Source organism: Tursiops truncatus, chromosome 19 (assembly GCF_011762595.2).
Source record: "Tursiops truncatus isolate mTurTru1 chromosome 19, mTurTru1.mat.Y, whole genome shotgun sequence".
Classification (NCBI taxonomy): domain Eukaryota; kingdom Metazoa; phylum Chordata; class Mammalia; order Artiodactyla; family Delphinidae; genus Tursiops; species Tursiops truncatus.
The window spans coordinates 6,704,407-6,726,984 of NC_047052.1; the positions used below are offsets into that span (position 1 = coordinate 6,704,407).

Sequence of the window (22,578 nt, forward strand, 5' to 3'; positions counted from 1 at the left end):
CAAACTCCGGGTGCTTCATCTCCCATGGGGTGCCTTTCAGTCCAGTCCCTGCTATACTCACCTCACTAATCCCCCCAGGCAGGTCCTCTACTCCTGAACGCTCTGACCTAAGACCATATCCCTACCCCTTGGCTCAGCTAAAACAGGCAGGTCGCCTCCAAAGACTATGTCCACCAAGGACAACAGTGACATAAACAGTGGAACAGAAAACAAACAGCAAAGACACATTCCATCCCTCAGACCCAAGTGCTTCCTTCTTACTGTGTTTTAAGACATTTGTACAGACCCTGGCCTGGATTCCCCATCCTCTTCCTCCCACCCTCTCTCCCTGAGGAGGAGACCCTCTTAATATGCCCTTACCACAGCAGCCTTCTGCACATCCAGACATGTCCAAGGTCAAGGCCCAGAGAGTCAGAGAGACTCCCTGGCTACCAGTCTTATCTCTGGTGGGTTAAAGACAGCCACAAATTCTGTGCCACTCTTCCCATTACGACGTAGAATCTACTTCCCTCCCCTTGACTCTGGGCTGGCCTTGTGACTTGCTTTGACCAGAAGAACGCAGCAGAAGTGACACCTTGTCACTTTCGACCCCAACCCTTAAGAGGACCTGCAGGTGAAGACCTAAATAGACATTTCTCCAAAGAAGATATACAGACTGCCAACAAACACATGAAAGAATGCTCAACATCATTAATCATTAGAGAAATGCAAATCAAAACTACAATGAGATATCATCTCACACCAGTCAGAATGGCCATCATCAAAAAATCTAGAAACAATAAATGTTGGAGAGGGTGTGGAGAAAAGGGAACACTCTTGCACTGCTGGTGGGAATGTGAATTGGTTCAGCCACTATGGAGAACAGTATGGAGGTTCCTTAAAGAACTACAAATAGAACTACCATATGACCCAGCAATCCCACTACTGGGCATATACCCTGAGAAAACCAAAATTCAAAAAGAGTCATGTACCAAAATGTTCATTGCAGCTCTATTTACAATAGCCCGGAGATGGAAACAACCTAAGTGCCCATCATCGGATGAATGGATAAAGAAGATGTGGCACATATATACAATGGAATATTACTCAGCCATAAAAAGAAACGAAATTGAGCTATTTGTAATGAGGTGGATAGACCTAGAGTCTGTCATACAGAGTGAAGTAAGTCAGAAAGAAAAAGACAAATACCTTATGCTAACACATATATATGGAATTTAAGAAAAAAAAATGTCATGAAGAACCTAGTGGTAAGACAGGAACAAAGACGCAGACCTACTGGAGAACGGACTTGAGGTTATGGGGAGGGGGAAGGGTGAGCTGTGACAGGGCAAGAGAGAGTCATGGACATATACACACTAACAAACGTAGTAAGGTAGATAGCTAGTGGGAAGCAGCCGCATGGCACAGGGATATTGGCTTGGTGCTTTGTGACAGCCTGGAGGGGTGGGATAGGGAGGGTGGGAGGGAGGGAGACGCAAGAGGGAAGACATATGGGAACATATGTATATGTATAACTGATTCACTTTGTTATAAAGCAGAAACTAACACACCATTGTAAAGCAATTATACCTCAATAAAGATGTTAAAAATAAAATAAAATAAAATAAAAATAAAAAAGAGGACCTGCAGGTTCCTCTCCCTCTTGTGCCCCCCGCCCACAGAAGCCAATCACCATGTAAGAAGTCCAACTACTACAAGACCACTGAGCTGTGAGAAAGCCCAAGCCAGCCATGTGGAGGGAGGGAGGCAGACAGACAGACTGACTGCAGGAAGGAGCATGGAGGAACAGACACGACCGGAGAGCCTTCTTGGGACTTCCAGCCCAGCCAGGAGCTGACCACATCCAGGTGAAGCACTGCAGTCAACCCCCAGGAGGGCAGAACCACACCCAGCCGAGGCCTGCCCAAATTCCTGACCCACAAAACTGTGTTCTGAGATGGTTTGTTATACAGCAATAGAGAATCGAAACACCATCCCCAAACTGGCTTCCAGGCCTGGGGGATGGGGAGGCAGAGGGCGTATCGCCTTCCCAGGAGACTGACACCAGGAAAGGTCTCCCCCTTTGTGAGTCCAGGACCCTGGGTAAGCAAAGCCTTCCCCTACCAATGACACTGCCAACAAAAGCACTCAATTAACACTGAGCTAAAGGCTTCACAGAGCTGCCTCTGGTCTGCGCACCAACTCACAAGGCAGGTACCATCACTGCACCCATCTGACAGATGCAGACACTAAAGCAGGAAGTCACACACAGAGTAGCAGAGCCAGGACTCAAGCCCAGGCTTGTCCAACTCCAGCACTGCTGTTACACGTGATGTGACCTCCCGCAGCCCATCAGCTGCCCCAGGGTCCCCCCAGGAAGTGCACACTCACAGCCCTCTGGGACACAGGTCAGATTTGGCCTCGAGCCACAAAGCACAGCCCCTGGGACCAGAAAGGCCACAGTTAGATCCGTTTGGCTGCTGTTCCCTGGGCTCGTCAGGTATGAAACCTCCCGTGGTCCCTCAAAGAACGTGTCAGAACTTATCTTCATTTTCATTACAAAGGCAGTTGTATGTGGATTCTACCAATGTTTGCCAGATCCCCCAAACAATAATGTCCGTGAAATTAAAGACCATGTCTATTTCGATCAGAACTCAACGGTTCCCTGCCCTTGGCAAATAATCACTAGTTATTAAATGAATAAATAATGGGAGGAATGAATTCAGCAATGATGAATAAAAGCAAAGAGACAGGGACCTCCCCAGTGGCGCAGTGGTTAAGCATCCACCTGCCAATGCAGGGGACACGGGTTCGAGCCCTGGTCCAGGAAGATCCCACATGCCAGGGAGCAACCAAGCCCGTGTGCCACAACTACTGAGCCCACGAGCCACAACTACTGAGCCCACGTGCGGCAACTACTGAAGCCCACGCGCCTAGAGCCCGTGCTCCACAACAAGAGAAGCCACCGCGATGAGAAGCCCACGCACTGCAACGAAGACCCAATGCAGCCAAAAATAAATTAATTAATTAAAAAAAAAAAGCAAAGAGACAACCAGTTCGTTGGCAGCCTCTCTTCCTGACCAGCCTTTGAGAGCCACAGCTGAGACGTGTTCTCCCAACCTCGGTTCCCAAAGGGCTTTCACGACCTTACAGTAGAAGAGGCTAATTCTAAGGAAACAGACCTTCCTCCCTCTCAGACTTGAGGTGTGGTACCTCCGGGGGCTGTGGGAAGAGCAGGCAGAAGGTTCTAGAAAGCAGGACGTGGGCCTGAGTTTCTCGCCAAGACTTCCAGTGGGTGGCTTTGGTGGCAGGAGACGCTCTCTCAAGCCCGGGGAAGAGGCCAGACACGCGCTCCCACCCATTCTCTGGCCTCTGCACACCCTCTTCTAGAATTCACGTCACTGGTTCAAGTGGGGGGCCCCAAGACCAAAGCAGAGCCAGTCTTGCCCCTGGATTGACATATGCAGTCAATTCTCACCTTTCACAGCAGTTACATTCTGTAAAGTCACTGTAAACACTGAATAGGCAAATATTGGAACCATTACTCCTCGGGGGAATACAAGGTTAGGTTTCTGCGAGCCTCTGGTCACAACATTTTCCTCAACTGATCAACACAAAACCTTGTTTTATACGTTTGTTTAGACACCTTATTTAACATATATTGCTGATTCCTTAGCACTGAACTCACAGCCAGCAGCAATGTAACTCACGCCCGAACAAAGCTTATGTAACACCTGTTATTTTCTCTATAAGGCATAGCACAGCCTTCTTGTGCTTCATAGGAACACTAGACAGCCGTTGGGGGCCTTTTAAATGACAAAATCACACCCAAAAGGCAAAAAAGTGAGAAAAACGTGGTGCTAACTAGCCTGTTACACTAGGAGAGCTGAAACAAGCACGCAGCCAGCTGGGAACGCATACCTCGGGCAACTCCGATGTCCACGGCTCTAGGAACTCCCTGGCGGTCTAGTGGCTGGGACTTGCACTTCCACTGTCGAGGTCCCAGGTTCAATCCCTGGTTGGGAAACTAGGATCCCGCAAGTTGAGAGGCGTGGCCCAAAACAAACAAACAAAAAAGCACAAAAAAGTTCACGGCTCTACGCATGTGCACAGATGACTACAGAAGCCACGAGGTTTGGTACGGGGGTTACAAATAAGTTTTAGCGAGTAAGCAAATTTGGAAAGGTGGAATCCACGAGTGAGGACCAAGGGTGGATGCTGAGGGCAACTGGCACTCTTGTAGGGCTGCTGGGCTGGGGCTGCTCATGGCTACACGATCTGCTCTATAGCGAGGCCTGTCTCTGAAAGGAGAGAACAGGGCAAAAAGCAAGGACCGGCAGCAAGGTGAGCAAAGGATGAGAGAGGCAGTTTCCGTTTCTGCTCCCAAGGCCCCAGCTCCTTGGATCTGGTGAGTTACAGAGCATCCTTCTCGGCCACACATTCCAGTATATTCTCCTTTTTGCGTAAGCTGGTTTCTGACCCTTGCAGCCCAAAGATTCCAACTCGTGCTTGGGGCAGTGGGAACTGGGCATGAGATACACTCTCTCTAAAGTGAGGACAGAGGTGACAGAGGAGACTGGGCAATTGGCAGCAAGAGGGGAAAGGCACATGCATATGTACACACACACACACACACACACGTGCTCCCCAGTCTGCTAGCTAACCAGTGCCACCCGGGATGCAGGGCACCACAAGAAGAAGGTTCTACTGGGACTACCAAATAATTTGCAGAAGCACAGCTGGAAGTGGACACTCAGGCCCCGGGGATCAGGTGTCACACCGAAATCTAGAACAGATGCCCAGGCAGATGGCAGAGCCAGCAGACACGCACAGTTCCACATGTTCAGTCGCCGTGGGAAAATAAAGCCACCGGACCTCATGCAGCAGGATGCAGATTTGCCCTCGGGAGCATCACAGCAGCTGCCACACGGAGAACAGCTTTGCTGCTTGGGGAAGAAGGAAGAGTATGGGGATCACAAAGGAAGAGGGTAATGCAAAAAGAGGAAGTAGGTATATTCTAGAAGTGCACTGTCCGATACAGTAGCTATTGGCCAGATACGGCTCGTGAGCACTTGGAACTGAATTGGTCTAAACTGAGATGTTCTGTAGGTATAAGACACACTAGATTTTGAAGACTCAGAACAAAAACAAAAATGTAAAAATCTCATTAATAATTATATTGTGGGGACTTCCCTGGTGGCACAGTGGTTAAGAATCCACCTGCCAATGCAGGGGACACGGGTTCAAGCCCTGGTCTGGGAAGATCTGACATGCCACGGAGCAACTAAACCTGTGAGCCACAACTACTGAGCCTGCACTCAAGAGCCCGCGAGCCACAACTACTGAGCCTGCGTGCCACAACTTCTGAAGCCTGCATGCCTAGAGCCCATGCTCTCTTACAAGAGAAGCCACCACAATGAGAAGCCCATACACTGCAACGAAGAGTAGCCCCCGCTTGTCGCAAGTACAGAAAGCCCGCGTGCAGCAATGAAGACCCAACACAGCCAAAAATTAAAAAAAAAAAAATTATATTGTGTACATGTTGAAATAATACTTTGGATATGCTGAGTTACATAAAACATATTATTAATTTCACCTCTTTCTTTTTTTAGTGTCGTGACTAGAATATTTGAAACTATGATGTACCCGGCATTGGTGGTTCTCATTATATTTCTTTTAGACAGAGCTGGTCTAGAAAGTAGCCTATCTTCGCTACAGCAGAATGGAGAGGCAGGTGGGTGGGCAGTGCGGTGGGATGGGGGAAAGAGCAAGTGAGGTCTCTGTTCAGATCTTTTGCCCATTTTTAATTGGGTTGTTTGTTTTCTTATTGTTGAGTTTTAGGGATTCTTTGTATATTCTGGATACAAGTCCTTTATTAGTCACGTTGTGCAAACATTTTCTCCCAGTCTATGCCTTGTCTTTTCAATCTCAACCTAAAGTTTTTATAGCACATAGTGACTGGGGAAATCTGACCTTATTAGTTCCTCTAAAAGCCTTGGTAACCTTTGGTTGACTTGCCTAATTCACTTAACTCACCAGTAATAGGGTATAACTCACAGGTTTATTGTGATGACTGGACACTATACATGAATATCCATACACATGATCACATGGGTACATATGTGCTTATAATACCCAGCATGATGCTGACTCATGGCATATGCTCAATAAATGCAATAATTACTCTGCCTTCAAGGTGTTCCTGTCCTCTTGTCGGCAGTGCCTCCCAGTTCCCCCCCCCCCAGCTCCCCTTAGAGGGTAGCTGGCAGCCAAATGGCAGGCAGAAGGGCTAAGCAGACAGTTAAGAAGGGAGGAGGCATTTCCACGGCTCTGTGAAAAGATTCACCAAGTATGGACACCCTGGGGACAAGGCATTAAATCTTGAAGTGATGGAAAATCTGTGCCACACCTCAGCCACCACATCCAAGTGAATTTGAACATTTACTAACGAAAGTAAGATGAGCCAGCCCATTCAAAACATGGTCCTGGGACTTCCCTGGTGGCACAGTGGTTAAGAATCTGCCTGCCAATGCAGGGGACACAGGTTCGAGCCCTGGTCCGGGAAGATCCCACATGCCATGGAGCAACTAAGCCCGTGTGCCACAACTACTGAGCCTGCACTCTAGAGCCCGTGAGCCACAACTACTGAAGCCTGCACACTTAGAGCCCGTGCTCTGCAACAAGAGAAGCCACAGCAATGAGAAGCCCACACACCGCAGCGAAGAGGAGAAGAGTAACCCCTGCTGGCCGCATCTAGAGAAAGCCAGCATGAAGCAATGAAGACCCAACGCAGCCAAAAAATTAATTTAAAAATTAATTTTAAAAAAAGATTTTAAAAAATAAATAAATAAAAATAAAATAGAACAATGGGACTTCCCCAGTGGTGCAGTGGTTAAGAATCCACCGGTCAATGCAAGGAACACGGGTTCGAGCCCTGGTCTGGGAAGATCCCACATGCCACGGAGCAACTAAGCCCATGCGCCACAACTACTGAAGCCTGTGCCTAGAGCTCGTGCTCCGCAACAAAAAAAGCCACTGTAATGTGAAGCCCACACACCGCAATGAGGAGTAGCCTGTGCTTGCCGCAACTGGAGAAAGTCTGTGCACAGCAACGAAGACCCAAAGCAGCCAAAAATAAATAAATAAATAAATTTTAAATAAATAAATATAGAACAACGAGCCAAAAGGAAGATGCAAATCAGAACCACGATGAGATATGGTTCCCTCCCACCAGGATGGCTAACATCAAGACAGATAGACAAGGGACTTCTCTGGTGGTCCAGGGGCTAAGACTCCCAGCTCCCAATGCAGGGGGCCAGGGTTCAATCCCTTGTCAGGTGACTAGATCCCACACGCTGCAACTAAAAGTTCGCATGCTGCAACTAAAGATCCTGCGTGCCACAAATAAGACCCGGCGCGACCAAATAAATAAATATTTGGGAGAAGAAAAAGACAGACGAGAACAAGTGCTGGTGAGGATGTGGAGAAACTGGAACCCTCATACACTGCTGGCGGGAATGTAAAATAGTACAGCCACTTCGGAACACAGCCTGGCAGTTCTTCAAACAAGTGAACAGAGTTACACGTGACCTGGCAAAACCACTCTTAGGCATACACCCGAGAGAATGAAAATACATTCACACAAACCTATGTACACAAATGTTCACAACAGCATTATCCACAATAGCCAAAAAGTGGAAACAACCCAAATGTCCATCAAGTGATGAACAAACTATGGTCTATCCTTACCATGGAATATCCTTCAACCATGAAAAGGAGTGAGTACTGATACATGCCACAATGTGGACGCCCACTGACAACAGTATACTAAGTGAAAGTCATCAGGGGCCAAAGGGTAGACAGTCCATTTAAATGAAATGCCCAGAATAGGCAAATCTATAGACAGAGAAAGTAGTTCCTCCTCAAAAAGAAAAGAAAAAAAAAAAAAAAAGTGGTAGATCATGGTGGAAGATATTCACTCAACAGCACACAGTTATTGAGCACCTACTGATGGCACTGGTGCCAGAAGCTAGAAGTACAGAGACCAAACAAGACAACCCCCGCCTTAAGGAACCAGAGTCCAGTCTTTTCATTCCAGACCCAGCTCTGGTCGGCAACTCTGCATAGCCATACATTTTTGGAACCAACTTCAAAATGGAAGCTCGTCCAGAGCCTTATTCTCGAGCAAGGAAAATGACACCCAACTCACATCCCAGAAGAGAGCCTGTCCTAGTAAAAGGCATGAGCTGAGCAATCAGAATAACTGCAACTAAATCCCCACGGTTACCCTTGGAAAGCTCCTCAGCTTCCCTCAGCATCAAATTTCTCCTATCAACTTTCTGGGGTTACTGTGAGGCCCCATCAGCAGCCTCGGCCCACAGTACGGGCTCCTAAGTTTTCCGCCAGCATCCAAAGTGGTCCTGTTGATGTCACGGCGAGACACACAGCCTTCAGCCAACAGGGGAATCAAGCTGCTAGATTCGCGGCCTGGGACAGAATAAAGGCAAACCGGGAGGAGAAGGACGCCCAAACAACACTCACAAGACCCTTCATTTGCCTGTGAATTTCATATCTGTAAAAGATGTGAGAGCCCACGGACATCCAGATCCTGGTAGGGGTGGTAGGTGGGCATACAAGTCGGTGAAGCTTTCCTGGGGACAACTGAACTCTATGCCCAGAGCCCTCGACACAGCCTGCCTTCCTCCCAGAAATTCTTCTAGAAATTTATCCTAAGGAAATTAACAGGGATGTGCCTATGAGTTAGATATGAAAATGTTCCCGAGATCACTGTTTGACATGGCAAAATAACAAACTACATAATATACAAATATAGAAGTTTGGTAAAAAAATAAAAATATACATAAATAAAAATTATGAAATAAGGTAGAGGGACTTCCCTGGTAGCCCAGTGGTAAAGAATCCACCTTCTAATGCAGGAGACGCGGGTTTGATCCCTGGTCAGGGAACTAAGATCCCACATGCCGTGGGGCACCTAAGCCCTCGCGCCACAACTACTGAGCTTGCGCGCCTCAACTAGAGAAGCCACACACCGCTAACTACAGAGCTCACGCGCCCTGGAGCCTGTGCGCCACAACTACAGAAAGAAAACCCGCAAGTCGCAACTAGAGAGAAGCCCGCGTGCCACAAATGGAGAGAAACCCAAGCAGACCACGCACCATAACGAAAAGATCCTGCGCGCCTCAACAAAGATCCTGTGTGCGGCGACTAAGACCCGACGCAGCCAAAAAAAAAATTAAGGAAAATAAATAAATTAAATAACAGCTATTAAAAAAAAGTAAGGTAGAAAAATATAGCCATTTAAAACAAAAGGGAAGGCATATACTTGGACTGGAAAGATGTTGACAACTGGAAACCACCTAAGTCTCCATAAGCTAAAGGACAGGTGCATCTATCAAGGTGAACTAATGTAGTAAAAGAGCTATGGGCGGTTCAGATAAAGCTACTGATACCGTGTGGACACCTCACAAATAATATACTATTATGAACTGCAGACTAAAATGTTTGAAATAAATGTAAAAAATATGCATGGGAATGACACTTATCAAAGCATGATACTGGTTTCTCCAGGGAAGGAGGGGTATACGTGAGGACTTAACTGTAACATTTAATTTCTTAAAAACAGACAAAAAAGATCCAAAGCAAATACTACGATGTGTCTATGTTGATTAGGAGGGTGTATTCATTTCCTATTGCTGCTGTGTAACAAATTACCACCAACGTAGGACCACCATTTACTATCTTTTTATTATCTTACGGTTCTGGAGGTCAGAAGTCAAATATGGGTCTCACTGGGCTACAATCAAGGTGTCAGCAGGACTCCCTTCCTTCTGGGGGTCCCGGGGAGAGTCTGTTCCCTTGCCTTTTCCAGCTTCTAGAGGCTGCCGGCATCCCTGGGCTCGTGGACTCCTTCCACCTTCAAAGCACTGACTTTATCACTCTAACCTCTGCTTCTGACGTCACGTCTCCTCCTCTGACTCTGACCCTCCTCCCTCCCTTTCTTTTTTTTCTTTTTTAAAAATTTTATTATTATTTGTTTTTGGCTGCGTTGGGTCTCCGTGACTGTGCACAGGCTTTCTCCAGTTGCGGCGAGCGGGGTCTGCTCTTCATCCCGGTGCGCGGGTTTCTCACTGCAGTGGCTTCTCTTGTTGTGGAGCACAGGCTCTAGGCGCGCGGGCTTCAGTAGTTGTGGCTCGTGGGCTCTAGAGTGCAGGTTCAGTAGTTGTGGCCCACGGGCTTACTTGCTCTGCAGCATGTGGGATCTTCCCGGATCAGGGACTGAACCCGTGTCCCCTGCATCGGCAGGTGGATTCTTAACCACTGGGCCACCAGGGAAGTCCCTCCCTTTCACTCACAAGGACCCTTGTGATGACACTGGGCCCACCCAGATAATCCAGAATGATCTCCTCATCTCAAGATCCTTAACTTAATCACATCTCCAAAGAGCCTTTTGCCACATTGGGCAAGAGTCACAGGTTCTGAGGATTAGGATGTGAATACTGGGCTGGGGGGCAGGGTGGTTTATCCCCAGAATAGATAGAAATAATAATAATAATGATAGCAGTGGTCGTAGTAGTAGTGGTCGTAATAGCAGCAGCTAACTCTTACTGAGTGCTCTGAGCCGTCCGTGAGGCCCAAAGTATGCTAGCTATAGCTCTCCTCATCCTCATGAGAATGCGGTGAGGAAGGCATTACTATTGCCCCATTTTATAGATGGGAAAATGAGAAGCTAAAAAACTTGTCCATGGTCACAAACGTTGTAAGTGACAGAGCCAAGATCTGAACCCAGGCAGTCAGACCCTAGAGGACATGCTCTTAAGTACACAGGCGTTTGTCATCTTTGTCTCTACACCAATCTCAACATTTTAAAGAACTCATAAAGAGAAGAAGGTGGTCACAATATAGCACAAAATGAAAAATGCATATTACTAAAGAGTATTATGAAAGGATTATGTTTTGTAAAAATGTAACTGTGTCTTGCAAAAAAAAAAATCTGGAAGGGTTACACCAAGTATGAACTCACATCCCTCTGGGTCGGGGGTGGCGAAGAGCTCGTAATCCTCACCAAAGTTTAAAATCTCTCTACTAGGGGCTTCCCTGGTGGCGCAGTGGTTGAGAGTCCGCCTGCTAATGCAGGGGACACGGGTTCGTGCCCTGGTCCGGGAAGATCCCACATGCCGTGGAGCGGCTGGGCCCGTGAGCCTGCGCGTCCGGAGCCTGTGCTCCGCAATGGGAGAGGCCACAACAGTAAGAGGCCCGCGTACCGCAAAAAAAAAAAAAAAAAAAAATCTTTCTACTAATGGACACATGTGACTTCTTCAAGAAAAACAAAGTAAGAGCCGTTTAATTAGGGGGAAATAAAACCACGTCAGAGGGGCCTTGCTGGGAGCTGTCTTCAACAGGAGATGGGTGTAACTTTCACCATCGGCCACCCCAGCTCAGGCCCTTCTTGCCTCCCCAGGGACGTCGGTCCTCCCCCGGCCAGGTCCCTGCTCCCACCAGCAGAGGCTGGCAGCAGGCCAGGAGTGGCCTGGAGTGGCCAGGCATGGCAGGCAGGTGACACCTGGCCGGTGAGATCCAATCGGACTGAGAAGCTGAGGCAGGGAGCCCCCGGCGGGCCCCCAGTCCTGAGGTGCGTCTGCCCCTGTGAGTCCTGGAGGCCTCCTCCTGCCACATCGCTCTCGACTGTGCGGTGCTGACTCTTAACTGCTAGTTTCCATTCTACCGATCAGCAAGTTCCCAGGCTTTTCCTTCTCAGAACAGAGTCCTTCACACACAGACACTTTACCCCTCAAAACTCACTCCCAACCATGGCCACCGGCACACCTCGTGTAAGATGAAAGCATCTTACAGCTTCTCCCTACCGTGCCAGGAGTGTGCAAGAGGCCCTCCTGCTCTAAAGTGGCATCAGCACCGATTCTGTTTACGAAACTTCACCGCTGCCCTGTGGACGCTCCTCCTCCAACTCCAGGCCTCCCTGGACTTGCGGAGGGAGAAAGGCAGGGAGCTGGGCTGCCCGCCGACGGTCAGGCTCAAACCCAAGGGACCTTAACCCTGTAGGACCCCTACCCACACGCGTCAGGAGGGGCCAGCCTCTACATGGGTGGGCCACACGACGGCCGCCCCCAGCGCCCCCAGGCACACACAGATGCGGCACACACAAGCTCTGTCAGGTACCTACCATGCGTGTCAGAGGCACTTACAAATGTAATCCTCACCACCATCCTACAGGGTAGCCCAGCCATTCATTACCCATCTCACGCATGAGGAAATTGAGGCAAGCACAGGCCCAGGCCAGAAGCATCAAGTGTGGTTAGAGAAGTCGTCACAGAGCTGTCCTATCTTAACCCCAGACACTGCCACCTCTGGGGAGAGAGAAGGGGACAGAGGCTGAGAGGGCAGCCAGGGGTGGTTTCCTGGATCTATCTGCTGACCACGTCTCTGAGAAGCACCCACTGCAGGTCAGGCGTGGGCCAGGTGCTGGGATGCCTCCCTGGTGATCAGAAGCCGTGGGCCCCAGCCTCCCGGAGCTCACAGTGTGTGGGGTGACAGGCACCGAGGGCCTGGCTCTGGGGTCACGCATTGCCAGGGGGCAGGAAAAGTCAACACCAGGATGTCTGGCTTCAACCTCAAGGTGCACAGCACTCAGGTCTCTTCCAAGGCAAAACAAGACGTGTCACTTCGCCCGCCTGACACGGGAAAATGTTCGTTTTCAGCGAAGACAGACGGGGGTAGGGGTGAGGGTGGGCTGGGGAGGGTGGAGGGGGAGGCAGATTATTTTCTTTCCTACAGGATTCACCACGGGATGCCTTTTAATAGCTCCCTCCCCTAGTCAGACATGCGTAAGAGATCCAACCTGCACCCACTGTCGGGGACCCTCTAATTGCGTGAAGCAGCAACACATATGCCTCCCAGGGCTTGGCACTACAGCACAGACGCTCCCTGTGCCGGCCCTCTGGCTTCAGATGTGTCCACACTGCAGCTGCCCCTCTCTCCTGTCCTCTCCTCCCCAACGGCCAGATGGACTTCTGGGCTGGGACACCGAGATCCCCAAAAGCCAGACCAAAAGAGAGTCCTGTCCACACCTCCACAGCCATTGGGAGCACAGGGAACTGGATGGACCACAACTAACCAGACACGCACAGCGTCCTCCAAAGGGGAGGCTTGGTTACTAGGAGAGAATTCAAGGGATGTATTTCCAAGAGACGGGCGAGAAGCCTGAGCCATGGTAACGAGAGCAAACCTCACATAGCGCTTCCCCTACCTTTCTAAGTGATTTACCTTCAGGAGCTCATCTGATCCTCCTGAAGACCCTATAAGGTGGGTACTGTCATTCTTCCCATTTTACAGGTGAGGAAACAGAGGCACAGAGAGGGAAGTCTCTTGCCCAAGCCACAGAGTTGGGACTCAAACCCAAGCAATCTGGCTCCAGTCCCCACGTTTAACCAGCACCCAACACTGCCTCTCACACCCTCACAGCCAAGACCAATGCAGCCAGGAACTGAGATGACACTTGGAAGAAAGCAAGGGCTCTCAAATTCCTTTACAACAAACTCCAGCTTGTCCATATTATCTGCGGCCACGTGGATACATCAACCGCTGGGTTCACCTCCCTGCCCCTCGGGCTCCTTTTAAAGGGGAGTGTGTTAGTCTGCTAGGGATGCTGTAGCGAAACACCCCCAACTGGGTGGCTTCAACAACAGAAATGCATCGTCTCCCGGTTCAGATCAAGGTGTTGGCAGGGGTGGCTCCTTCTGTGGCTGTGAGAGGGAATCGGTTCCCTGATTCCCTCCTGGCTTCCCGGGATGTCGGCAACCCTCAGTGCCCCCGAGCTTACAGAGGCATCGTCGTGTGTGTGTGTGTGTGTGTGTGTGTGTGTGTGCGCGCGCCCTCTTCTTATAAGGACACCAGTCATATGGGATTAGGGGCCCATTGTGTGCCAGCATGACCTCATCTTAACTAATTACATCTGCAAAGACCCTATTTCCAAATAAGGTCGCCTTCTGAGGTCCTGGGGATTAGGGCTTCAACACATGAATTTGGAAGGGAGACACAATTCACCCATAACAGGGACCCATCTCTGCCCAGAGTCCTGAAGAAGCCAGACCATGTTCTCTAGCAGGAGACCCGTCTAACCCACCCTCCACACCAAAGCTGACCGGAGATGACACTGGTCTCAAGGGCAGCCAACCCCCGAGCACGGGCTCAGAAGACCCAGCCAATCAGAGGCATCCATCGTTGGGAGGCTGGGACCCAAAGCCTTCACTGATGGGCCGACACTGTCAAAGTGGAGAGCTTTGCTGGGGAGGGTCTAGCCATGACTATGAGGAAACCTAAGACGGCCGACAAAGCCCATCTATGGAGAAACGTCACCACCGGCAGCTCTTGTCACAGATGGGATGGGAGAGTCCTCAGTGCCATCACCTCCCCTTCCCAGGAGGCCCAGTGCAAAGGCTCTTCATTTCCCTGAATTCCTGCAAGAATCCCTAAATCCCTGCAATCATTCTATTCTCTAGCCATCAGTGGGGCTCCTACAGCCACCTCTGCATCTTCCAAAATTAGGGGCCGTGGAAGAGCCTGGGGGACGCCTGACAAGCCCCTTTCCCATTCTTCCTGGCACACAACTGGGCCACGTTTCCCAGCATCCTTTGTAGCCAGTCACATGCCAAGTTCTGGTCAATGGAAGATGGGAGGGAAGAGGCACATCGGTTCCAGAAATGACCCCTAAAACCTCCTAAGCCATCCCCCACTCTTCCTCTTCCACCACATGCTGGCCGAAGAGAAGACCCTGCAGTGGCCTCAGATGCCTGAGGGGACAGTGGTACCACCAGACAGCAGAGCCCCACCCCCCAATTCCACTAGACCATGACCTGAGTGAGAAACTTGCATGAGATCAAGAAATCACTTGTCACGGCTGTTAGGCTAACCTGACTAATACAGAAGCTTTATTGCTGTGCCCTCTGCCCAGAATGCTCTCCCCTTAGAGCTTCTCATGGCTCCCTTATCACCTTTCAAGTTCTCAGCTCAAATGTCACCTCCATGGAAATGCTCCCCTGAGGCGTGGCCTCCTAAAACAGCGCTCTTCACCAGTGACTCTTTGCCAAGGTGCCCTGCTTCTTCCTTTCTTAGCAGCCAACACGATCCAGAATGACTGGGTGATTAGCCTGGCTTGTTCTGCCTTTCCCGTGGCACCGTAAGCGCCTCTGGGGGTCCACACTGTCCCGCTCACCACGCTGTCCCCAGGTTCGAGCACCACGCCCGACACACACCAAGCCCTCTGAGTGTTTGCTAAACCAACAGACGGCTGAATTCTCATCACACCAAGTGATGGTCATCCAGGGCAGAAGACAGCCCTTGAACACAGAAACCAATTCCTCCACTGACCAGCATACAGGCAGGTCTCCATCAATGTCAGGAATGAAAACAAGAGCTCTATTTCTCACACCACCAGGCTCTGCCCTAGGGAATCCGCACCCCGGAAGAGGAGGAGGACAACCCATTCGGGTGCAGGAAAGAAACAAGGATCTCGTCACATAAATGCAAGTTCTCATATTCACGTCATCCTTTCCACAATGCCACTTCCCTTCACGTCGGAGGCGGACAAGAGCAGCAGATGCCTGAGCACCTACCTCCTCTGTGCCCAGCACTGCTGAAAGCAGGTTACATGTATTACTTCATTTAATCCTCACAGGAGCCTTAGGAGACAGGTTCTTTTACTATTCTCATTTTACAGACTTGGAAAAGAGGCACAAAGAGGTGACATGAATGGTCCAAGGTCACCCTCCAGTGAAGAGGCAGGGCTGGGATCTGAAGCCAGGCACTCGGGCTCCAGAGCCTGTGCTGTTACGATAACTGCACATCTATAATCAAAAATTGTATGTACACACACACACACACACACACACACAAAATGGAATATTACTCAACCATAAGAATGAAATAATGCCATGTGTAACAAGACAGATAGACCTAGAGATTATCATACTAAGTGAAGTAAGCCAAACAGAGAAACACAAATACCATAGGATATTACTTATATGCGGAATCTTAAAAATAAAATGATACAAATGATCTTATATACAAAACAGAAACACAGACACAGAAAACAAACTTATGGTCACCAAAGGGGAAAAGGGGCAGGGGACAAATTAGAAGTTTGGGATTAACATATACACACTACTATATATAAAAGAGATAGGGCTTCCCTAGTGGCGCAGTGGTTGAGAGTCTGCCTGCCGATGCAGGGGACACGGGTTCGTGCCCCGGTCCGGGAAGATCCCACATGCCGCGGAGCGGCTGGGCCCGTGAGCCATGGCCGCTGAGCCTGCGCGTCCGGAGCCTGTGCTCCGCAATGGGAGAGGCCACAACAGTGAGAGGCCCGCGTACAGCAAAAAAAAAAAAAAAAAAAAAAAGAGATAACCAACAAGGACCTACTCTATAGCACAGGGAACTATACTCAATACTTCGTAATAACCTATAAGGGAAAAGAATCTGAAAAAGAAGAGATATATGTATATGTATAACTGAGCCACTTTGCCGTACACCTGAAACTAACACAACATTGTAAATCAACTATACTTCAATTAAAAAAGAAAAAATTTTCTTTAAAAAGAAAAATAAGTTTGTACACACTGGGGGCACTGGTGGAATCTTATTTCTGACGGGACACTTGACTGACAGAGCTTGGGAACCACTTTCAGACAATGGATTTCTTCTTAGACGGAAGATGCCAGTGGAAAAAAAAAAAACACCTATTTCTCCATCGTTTGAAAAACACTTTGTTAAAATAAGAACTTGGCAAAATACTTTTTTTAAAAAGATGGGTAAGAAGCTCAAGGTTGGATTTCAGAAGAAGCCAGGATACAGGACGAGCCCATTTCAGCGTCCCTGGCTGTGTCCGCACTTGTCTCCACCATGGGGTCTCCAGCAGGCATGTCTGGCTCCCCGCTAACCAGGCACCTCTCGAGTCTCCTTCCCCTGGCACCTCAGCACCAGGCAGAGCGTGTCCTCTGCGCGAATAGGAACCGGTGCCTTCCCTCCTGTCGTAACGAAACCTGAACGAAGCTGTCATTCTTAGGTCCCCAGCAGGGTGCTTCTCTATCCCATACAGCACTCAGACATCTCTGATATCATGTAAGAGGAGACAGCAACACAGAGCAGAAGACTTGCGACTCTGAAGGCAGGTTGAACGAAGGCAAACTGTAGTTCTGCCCCTTCCTGACTGTGTAGCCTTGGGCATGTCACCTAGTCTCCCCAGGACTCGGTTTCCTCGTAATAAAGTGGGGATGATTCCTGCTTCCTGTTCACAGGGTCACAGGCAAGCCAAGGACCTCACACCAGGGAAACAGAACAGCTCCTATTTGCGAGAATCCCTCATTCACGGGCCGCCACCACTTGCCAAAAATAAGCAGACGAAGAAAACACGCATAAGCAGAAGTGAAAACTTGAGGATAAAGGGCCCATTCAGTCGAAATGGACATGGTCCACGTCCTCAAAGGCGGCTCATTGCACAGCTGGCCCCATCCACACTCCACAAACAGCTGGCATCACATTGGCTCCTGAGACGCATTCCAGACCGGCCTCCCAGATGGACAACATGCAAGAGGACCCCAAAGGTTCAACTCAGAAAGGTCCCCAAGCGGGCTCCTTTCCAGCTGGAGTCTGCGCAGCTGGTGCCCCTGGAAAAAAAGAAAAACCAGAGAGGCAGCACTTCCCGGCATGAGCTCCCTCCCGACATCCAGAGCCTCAGGAGCCAGTGCAGGAAGGAACCCAGGGCACCACCTTGCCCATCAGCCTTGGAAAGTAAACGGGAGAATGACAGCCACGTCTTGTGAGTGTCTGGCTGGAGACCATCGTCTTTATTAGAAGCCAGGCCTTGGGACTCCCATCCATTAAAATATGTACCTTTTATATACAGATAAAACATGTACATATAAAAAAGTACATAAGGACTTCCCCTGGTGGTGCAGTGGTTAAGAATCTGCCTGCCAATGCAGGGGACACGGGTTTGAGCCCCGGCCCGGGAAGATCCCACATGCCGCGGAGCAACTAAGCCCGTGCGCCGCAACTACTGAGCCCGCGCGCCACAACTACTGAAGCTCGCACGCCTAGAGCCCGTGCTCCCCAACAAGAGAAGCCACCACAATGAGAAGCCCGCGCCCTGCAATGAAAAGGAGCCCCTGCTTGCCGCGACTAGAGAAAGCCTGCACGCACCACTGAAGACCCAACGCAGCCAAAAATAAATAAATTTATTAAAAAATAATTTTAAAAATAAAAAAGTACATATAATAAAATCCATTTGATTCTCACCCTTATCTTATTGGTAGGGACTATTATCATTTCACTTGACCAACGGGGAAACAGGCACAGAGAGGTCAAACAACCTGCCCTGGATCACGCAGCACCTAGTATTTGGTCAAGCAGGGAGTTGAGCTACAAGTCTGGATCCAGAGTCCAGCTGTTCTCATGGTCACTTGGCTCCAAGGTGGCTGCCGTCAACTTTTCCCCGCCCTGGACGTGCAAGCCTCGCCCTCCCCAAGAGGAGATTTCCCATGCTCTGAACCTGAGCTGGCCCTGGTGACCTGAGCACATGACTTTCTGGGAGTTCTCGGGCTAAGTCATAAGAAGCCCAGAAGCTTTGGCCTGGGACTCTTGGAACACACACCCAGGGGGGACAGCAGGCACCATGTAAGAAGTCCAGCTACCCTGGGACTGCCAAGCAGCAGGTGCTCAGCCAACATTTCCGGCTGAGCCCAGGCTTCCAGCCATCACCACCACAGCACCAGACATGGGAGTCAAGGTTCTGGAACCTTTCAGACCAGGTGACATGCCAGTTGAGTGCCACCTCAGTGCAGGCCACAAAGAGTAGAAGAACCGTCCAGCTAAGCCCTGTCCGAATCACTGACCCCCAAATCTACGCACTTGCATCCAATGGCACCTACTGACCCCACTTCAGGGCAGGCGTCCTGCTGGCCACCTGACAAGCCCCTCCCTTAACTCTCCACAGAAGCAGCTCCTCTGCTATGAGGCCTCCCCCCATTCCCGACCACCCCCCATCCCCACTGAGGGGGACAAGAGCCTTCCATCCTCGCCAAGTACCCAGCGCAGACCTGCACTGTGTACCGACCACACCATCCTGCAATTGCCAGTTGCTGCATCTGTTCCCTCCAGGGCAGGGACTCCATCCTTCCTCCTCTCTCTTAGCAGAAGCTAGCACCCAGTATGACAGCAAATCTGGGCTGAATACATGACACAGCTCCGTCATGACAGGGTCCAAAGAGAAACCCGAACATACCCAGTGCCATTTTACGGTTCTAAGCAAAGCAAACGCGTGACTTTAGACCAGGGCTTCTTAACCTTGGCACCACCGACACTTTATATAGGATAATTTTGTTTGGGTGGGGGCGGGGACTGTCCTGTGCATTGTAAGGTGTTTAGCAGCACCCCTGGCCCCAATCCACTAGATGCCAGAAGCTACCCCCCAAATAATCACAACTAACAGTATCTCCAGGCATTGCCAGATGCCCCTGAATGGGTGGGGGTGGGATTGCCCCCGCTGAGAACCACTCACTGCTTTGCACAGTGGGATCCCTGGGTGTCTACCTTCACCCAGGCCTGAAAGGGGTGTTGTGACAGCTGTCCAAAGGTCACAGGCTGCTTGCCAATTACCCCAGGACCACACGCTCGTGCTCCCTCCCGTTTGCCTGCCCCTGGCAGATGCCACAGTAACCTGGAGGATCCCGCTAACTAGGACCGCTGAAGCAACACTACAGCTGTGGGGGTCCCCCCAGGACACCCCTATGTCAGGAGGCTGAAAATGCGGTGCTGAGAGTCCCCATCTAGGGCCCACAGGCCTATTCTTTCTAAGTGGTCAGGGGAGCACCTTTTCTAAGCTCTTTACTCCCAAGTTGGGTTTTCTGTTGCTTTACAAACACTACTGACACAGCCATAGCGCACAGACTTGCCAGCGCACGTTCAAAAACGCAAACGTGTTCACATCATCCCTCTTCTGAAAACACTTCGGTGGATCCCTACTGCTCTCCAGAAAAGGTCCAAACACCTAAGCGAGACCCTGCTGCCCCGGACAAGCTGGATGCCGCTCGTCATCAACAGCCAATGGCAAAAATAACAGCAGCAGTTGCCACTGGTCCAGGGCTTACCCTGTGCCGTTCACCATGTTCGACCCTCTGATGTATCGACTCATTTACTCATGCCCAACTGTAACCGTGTGCATGGATACCAATATTACTCCCATTCTGCAGGCAAGAGAATTAGATCTCAGAAAGTGCATGTAACTGGCCCTGCAGTCACATGGCAAAGCTCATCAAAGGTGCTGGAAGTCAAGCTCCACGCTGCTTGTACCTAATCCAACAATGTAGGCTCCGCGAGGACTGGAGTCTAATGTGATTCCTGCTGTATCTCCAGGACCTAGAATAGTGCCTGGGAGAGCAGGCATTCAAATATAGATGGATGGAGGTACGGAAGGATGGGTGGAAGAAAGGAAGGAGGGAAGGAAGGAAGGGTGGAGGGACTGATGGAAGGATGGAGGGAGGGAGGGAGTCTCTAGAGCAGTACCTACCAAACCTGGCTAGCTACCAGGATCACCTGGGGAGCCTATTAAAATACTGAATCCCAACCAACCTGGTGAATGACAGACCTCCTCAGCCACTCCAAGGAGGAGGAGGAACTGCTTTTGGTTAATGCGTGGGGAGAACTATAGCGTGTGGATTTCAAGAGGCAAAATCCTGTCTCACACCCATCAGAACTTTTGGGAGAAAGTTCCAGTAGGCTGTATCGTTAAATGCTCCCCCCAGGTGTTTCCGATGTTCAGCCCCCAGAAGAGAAGGGACCAGCCATCCACTCTCAGTGCAGGACACCTGTATTTACCATCCATGCCTTTTCATCCCCAGGAAGGCCCCCACCCCCGCCCCAGCTGCGACAGGTCTCTGGGCCACCTGGGAGGTGGAGTGTGGCCAATGCAAACCAAACTGGGAGGAGAGTTTGCTGCCTCCAGACACGGGCACTGTCAAAGCCGGGCTTCTGGCTCTGTGCCACTGGAGGCCTGCTCGGCTCCAAAGCTAGGAGAAACCTTTTGGAAAGCTACTTAATCTCACTCATGTTAAAAGAAATCACACGAAGAACTACACCGAGCTATCAGAGACCACCTGTGAACGGCCAAGTTCAGAACCCCACGGCAGAGTGGACGAGGGTGTGGGGAACGGGAGGTGCCCTCAACACCTCGTGGGCCTCTGTGGGATGTTCTCCAACTGTCCTTTCAAAGTTAAAATTGCCTGTACCCTTTAACTCAGAAATAACAGGTACAGGAAGCTGTCCTTCAGGTAAACACAAAATACGTGTGCATGAAAGCATAACACAAGGATGACCCTCACACACAGCTGGTGGGAAGGTAAAATGGTGCCACAACTGGGAAAATAGGCTGGCAGTTCCTAAAATGATTAACAAAGCTACCATACTGACCTAGGAGCAATGCTACTCCCAGACAGATACCCGAGAGAAACGAAAACACACAGCCATACAAAAAAATCACGCATGAATGCTCACAGCAGCAGGATTCATGGTAGCCAGAAAGTATAAACAACCCAAATGTCCACCAACAAATGAACGGATCAACAAACTGTGGAATATCTATGCAGTGGAATATTACTCAGCCACATAAAGGAGGGACGTATTGAGACGCACCTCAACGTGGACGAACCTTGAAAACACTGGGAAACATTGTGGTAAGTAAAAGCAGCCGGTCACAAAAGGCCAGATGCTATATGGTTCCTTTTAGAGGAAATCTCCAGAACAGGGACCTCTATAGAGATAGAAAGGAGATTAATGATTGCTTAGGGCAGGAGAGGTGGATGAGGAACAGAGGGATGGCTAAAAGGTGCAGGGTTTCTTTTTGGCGTGATGAAAATTGTGGTAGTGGTGGCACATATCAGAATATACTGTTCATTTTAAATGGATGAATTATATGGTATGTGAATTGTATCTCCATAAGTCTGTTACCAGAAAATTTTTTTTGAAAACTAGAATCTGGGCTTCCCTGGTGGCGCAGTGGATGAGAGTCCGCCTGCCGATGCAGGGGACACGGGTTCGTGTCCCGGTCCGGGAAGATCCCACGTGCCGCGGAGCAGCTGGGCCCGTGAGCCATGGCCGCTGAGCCTGCGCGTCCGGAGGCTGTGCTCCGCAACGGGAGAGGCCACAGCAGTGAGAGGCCCGTGTACCGCAAAAAGAAGAAAAAAAAACTAGAATCCAAGTATAGTCACTGCAGCTAATAACAAAAGACTGGAAAGACCCAAAGTGTCCGTCTCTAGGGGTTAAACTGTTACACTGTAGCCAGAATGCTATGTGGCCAGGAAAGAAAAAGGCAGCTCAACAGGCTGATTATAAACCACCTCCAAGGTAATTGTTAAATTAAAAAAAGAAATCAAAGTGCAGAGGTGTACGTAGTAGGTACCCATTCATGTAGGAAACACAATGCACACGTCACACGAGCACAGAATACTTCTGGAAGACCAAAGAACTTGGTAATGAGCTTGCGCTGGAGCAAGACGTGGGCTGGGGAAGAGACAC

At 49.9% G+C, this 22,578-nt stretch overlaps 1 protein-coding gene across 2 annotated transcripts in view; it reads right to left on the bottom strand.

The window, feature by feature from the left end:
* Positions 1–22,578, bottom strand: part of PLCG2 (phospholipase C gamma 2) — a 188,687-nt gene that overhangs the window by 120,515 nt on the left and 45,594 nt on the right. The gene's annotated exons all lie outside the window — the stretch shown is intronic.